Below are 5,488 nucleotides of genomic sequence, written 5' to 3'. Positions count from 1 at the left end.
TGGGGAAAAAACGGGGTTTTTTCCAAACTTCAAAATTTCCGGAAATTTTACATCTCTAATCCTGGTATTCCTTGGTGATTTCCCTTTCAAATACTACCCAGGGCCGACCCTGCTTACCTACCAAGATCTAGCCTTTATCTTCCATCTGTCAGCAATGCTGATCCTGTGAACTTCGGCAGGTCATGAGAGGGAGGGTTGCATTAGTGCTTAGTTCTTGTGGCCCTTTTTTACATGCCCAGGGAAATGTTGATCACAACTTTGGGGTCAGGGAGCAATTTTTCTCCAGGCCAGTTTGGCTGGAGGTCCTGGAGGTTTTTTTGTTATCTTCTGGGTGTGGAACGGGGGTCGCTGGGGGTGTGGGGAGGAGGTATTTGTGAATTTCCTGCCTTGTGCAGTGGGTTGGACTAGATGACCCTGGAGGTCCCTTCCAACTCTAGGATTCTATGATTCTCTATTCACAAGTTTTTGTAAGTTAAAAAAAGTCAACAGTGTCACTTCTTTCCAGAAAGATGCATCTTTGTAAACAGGGGGATGAGAAATAACGCGGTTTATTTCCAACAAGTTTTCAAGAGCTAAAGTTTTCCAGTTGGCAGGAAGGAAGAGGAAGAAGAAGAAGAGGAGATTGGGTTTATACCCTGCCCTTCACTACCCAAAGGTGTCTCAAAGCGGCTTACAAACTCCATTCCCTTCCCCTCCCCACAACAGACACCACCAGCTCTGTCAATTTTTCGCCATGTGAACATTACATACTTTTCCAAGAATCACCCATTTTCAAAGGAATCCCGCCTGCCTTCAGGAAATACACATGGAAAACTTTCCCTCCAACAGGGATGCGGTGAGAGTTTTTCGTGTATATTTGCTGAGGGCAGGCATTCCCGTTTTGAAATCTCGAACTGAGCTGAGGCTATGATGAATATGCTGGAGTATGTGATTCGTTTGAAAAGGGATGATTCTTGATAAAGTCTTCTTGAAACGGAATTGTTACCGGACACCTGTTGAATCTTGCCCAGAGATCTCTTCTTGTGCCAGGTGAACATACTGTTTGGAAAATTCTTCCAACTGAGAAGTGTTTTCAAAGCTTTAATCTTACAACATTGTTATTGTTATTAGTACTATTATTATTACAATATCTATTTGTACTGTTTACACGTTATGTACTGTTTAGATGGTGAAAAATACTTGAAGAGTCTAGTTGATGTTTTGAAAAAAATATATTTATCATTGCACAAATATGTAAAAATTATAGTACAATTTGTATTCCATACACAAGAGGAAGAAGAGAGTGAATTTATACCCCGCAGCTTACAAACTCCTTACCCTTCCCCTCCCCACAACAGACACCCTGTGAGGTAGGTGGGGCTGAGAGAGCTCTTGACAGAAACTGCTCTTTTTTCAAGAACAGCTCTTATCAGAACTACGGCTTGCCCAAGGTCATCCAGCCGGCTGCAAGTGGAGGAGTGGGGGAATCAAACCCGGTTCTCCCAGATTAGAGTCCACGCACTTAACCCATTACACCAAACAATATTTTTTAATTAGCTGTTACTGATATTTGGTGACTTTATAGTCCTTGTTAATGGTGCATCCTTTCTTTTTGTGCTTAGCTTTTCCACCAGGGTCCTTGCCTTACAGTTCGAAACTGATGTAGCCAAAAAAAAAAAATGTTCTGCTTCTCACCTAGGGGAAAGAAGAGCTGGATCTGCTAAAGTCTCCTTTGCCATGCAGCAGTTGGGCAGAGAGAAGGTAAAAAGGTAAAGGTTCCCTTGCTCGAAAGCCAGTCGAATCCGACTCTAGGGTTGCACTGCTCATCTCCGTTTCCAAGCCAAAGAGCCAGCGCTGTCCGAAGACGTTTCCGTGGTCATGTGGCCGGCATGACTCAACGCCAAGGTGCACGGAACGCTGTGACCTTCCCACCGAAGTGGTCCCTATTTATCTACTTGCAATTTCTTGCTTTCGAACTGCTAGGTTGGCAGGAGCTGGGGCCAGAGACAGGATCTCACTCCGTCATGCAGCGCACTCGGGTCTCGAACTGCTGAACTACAGACCTTCCACAGCCTGCAGTTCAGTGTCTTAACCACTTGAGATAGTACTAGAAATTAAATTTCCCAGAGATCTATAAAACCGGAGATCTCAGACCCAGGCTACAAATGGGGCCCGACCCAAGGAGGGGGGACGCCCGCTGCTTTAACCGAAAGCTCGGTGGAAGAGTTCTGTCTTGCAGGCCCTGCGGAATTGTAATAAAGTGGATTGAAAGTGGCTCATTTCGTGTGTGTGATTGTGGCACAAGACACTTGAAAAGAACAGTTAGAATGATAAAATAGTTCAATAAAAACACATAAACACCGCCAGCATTAGGAAGTAGAGCCAGTGACTGTTACTGAGGGTCAAGGCTCTTTTTGTAGCAGGAACTCATTTGCATATTAAGTGACACACCCCTAATGTAGCCAATCCTCCAAGAGCTTACAGTAGCCCCTGTAAGAAGAGCTCTGTACGCTCTTGGAGGACTGGCTACATTAGGGGTGTGTGGCCTAATATGCAAAGGAGTTCCTGCTACAAAAGGAGCCCAAGGCATTTCTTATCCTGCTTTTCTCACCAATGGGGTCTCTGAAAGTGGCCCACACAATAAAATTTAAACAGGCAGAAAAATTACGGAAAACTGTAATAAAAACACAGCAAACACAATAAACACTACAATAAATTACTGTAGACTACATCCCAGGCTGGCACTAGGTCCAGAGGCCTGGCGTACTCAGGGGCGCAGGCTGCGAGGCATGAGCTAAAGGCCATCCAAGAGCTCATGGGCCAAAGGGCACGCGCCTCTGGTCACACCCAGGCTTCGATACCTGCAAGCCGGCAGGGATGCAGCAGCTCGTCCTGGATGCAGTGCGGCCAGCAGAGGTGTCCAGCAACAATCCCCCGGGCCTGTAAATGATCATTTATGCAGGGTTTTGATTTCTGGCAGCTCTTTCTGGAGACAAAAATCAGAGCTGAAGATGGAGAGAAACTGAAAAATGAGCAAACGCTGCCATGCTAAGGGCTCTTAGGAGACAGCAGATTGGGGCCTTTTCGCCATGCCCCGAAGACATTCGTCTCTCTCCAGGCCCTCCCCTTTTCTTTGGTTAGTAGCCAAGCTGGTGAACTTGACAGCCTGCTCATTTTGTGGCTGTTTTTTGTTCAGGTTTTTTTTTGTCGTCGTGTCGCAGCACACGGTGACCCCCGGGCTCTGTCAGGTTTTCAGGGCAAGAGACGTTGAGGGGTGGTTTGCCACTGCCTGCCTTCGCATAGCAACCCTGGTATTCCTGAGAGGTCTCCTATCCAGGGGTCATTTCCTGCAGGAGCGCACAGGAGTGGAGCTCCGGCAGTAAAGAGCCCAGGGGGCGGGCACATGCAACAAGCCCCGCCCCCTGCTCCCAGCAGCCCTCAGTCAGAGCAAGAAGCAGCCAGGTAAGTTGCAGAGCCCCCCGGTCCAAAACAGTCCAGTGGCACCTTTAAGACCAGGTATTATTCAGGCACAAGCTCTCCCTCCTCTGCGAGGACAGATCTGCACATTCCCCTACCCCAAATAGCTAGCAATCCAAAACAGTCCAGTGGAGCCTGAGCGGTGGGTGTTGCCTTCTGACACACTCCCGGTGATGTCAGGGGGTGTGGCATATGCAAATGAGTTATGCTAATGAGCTCCTGCACCTCTTTTTCTACGAAATGACCCCTGCTCCTATCCAAATACCAGCCAGGGCCGACCCTGCTTAGCTTCCAAGATCTGATGAGATCCGGCTAGCCTGTTCCGTCCAGGTCAGGGCTGTGGCCGTTTAGCTGGTATAAATAAAATTATGACACTTTTGTTACTTTTTGGGGTTTTTTTCCCAAACAGAAAAAGCGACTATTTGTAGTTGAACTGTTCGATTAGAGTCCAGCGGCACCATAGAGACCAACAAGAATTTCAGGGTATAAGTTTTCAAGCGTCAACGCTCCCTTCGTCAGATATAAGGAGCTTTGACTCTTGCAAGCTGATATCTCAAAAAACCTTGAAAGTTCCATTGCAGCCCCACATGGCTACTCTCCGAGACTATTTGCAGTTAGGAAACCACGTTTCCACTGTGGTGGTCGTCTGCCTTTCAGCTTTGCAAGTGTGGCAAATTTTAAAGTCACGTTACCTACCAGAGCAAAGGAGGAAAGTTTCCCTGAATTTGGGATTTGTATGAGGAATTGTGCGCGCGCACAAAAGCTCATACCCTGAACAAAACTTTGTTGGTCTTAGAGGTGCCACTGGACTCTTAATTTTGATCTATTGCTTCAGACCAACACGACTCCCGCCTGGATTTAGTTATTGAAGGTGTTCCCTCTAGGCTGAGTTAGTGTGAGCTTGTTCACAGTTTTTTAGCCCCCAGCTCACCCATCTTTGTCTTAGCTCAGGAAGGATGGCTCCAGAGCAAACTAATTTATGCAGTAGCCAACTGGCTCACTCACAACTTTAATGCCAGTAGCTCACAAAGTAGAATTTTTGCTCACAAGACTCCACAGCTTAGAGGGAACATTGCTGCCCAGGGGTTTGGGAGGTGGTGCACGGGCACGGCACAGCCGAATACCTGAAAGACAAAAGACCTCCAAAAATTTGTTAACATTAATAAAATAAAACCAATATTATCCAGTATAAAAAGCTACACAAGATTATTTGATCATGTATAATTCTTTGGAAGTTTTATGCGTTTTTTTTGTTCTGTTATGGTTGATTTTGTTTGTTGCGGGGGCAGGTTTATATTCGCTGACAGAGGAATTATGCCGGTAATATTTATTATAGTGATATCTGTGTTTAATGTTTTTTCTAATTGAAATGAAAAAAGCCAAACTGGCCATAAAAGGGAAAAGAGGAGTGAAATTTTTAAAAACACACTAAAACATTAGCATTGGATGAAAAGTATAAACATTTAGCTTTGGATAAACTATAGCGGAAGGATGTAAGGGGAAAAATACCTTTAAACGCTAGGCAGCAGAGGAAAATCTACTGAAGAAGTGAGCAGCGATTCATGAAAGCTCCTCCCCTGCCACATATTTTGTTAGTCTTTAAGATGCTACCGGACTCTTGCTCTTTTCTACAGATCTAAAAATATGTGGTCGAAGGCTTTCGCGGCCGGAGTTCATTAGCTGTCGTAGGTTTTCCGGGTGCTACCGGACTCTTGCTCTTTTCTACAGAACTAAAAATATGTGATCGAAGGCTTTCGCGGCCAGAGTTCATTAGCTGTTGTAGATTTTTCCGGGCTGTATGGCCGTGGTCTCGGCATTGTAGGACCTGACGTCTTGCCAGTATGCCAGTCACGGCTCCTGGCGAAACGTCAGGTCCTACAATGCCGAGACCACGGCCACACCGCCCGGAAAACCTACAAACGCTCAAAGTCTAGGTAGATTTTTCCGGGCTGTATGGCTGTGGTCTCGGCATTGTAGGACCTGACGTTTTGCCAGTATGCCAGTCACGGCTCCTGGCGAAACGTCAGGTCCT

This window comes from Gekko japonicus, unplaced genomic scaffold (genome assembly GCF_001447785.1).
Source record: "Gekko japonicus isolate JY-2015 unplaced genomic scaffold, Gekko_japonicus_V1.1 scaffold3418, whole genome shotgun sequence".
Lineage (NCBI taxonomy): Eukaryota > Metazoa > Chordata > Lepidosauria > Squamata > Gekkonidae > Gekko > Gekko japonicus.
Note: the sequence above shows the minus strand (reverse complement) of the source record.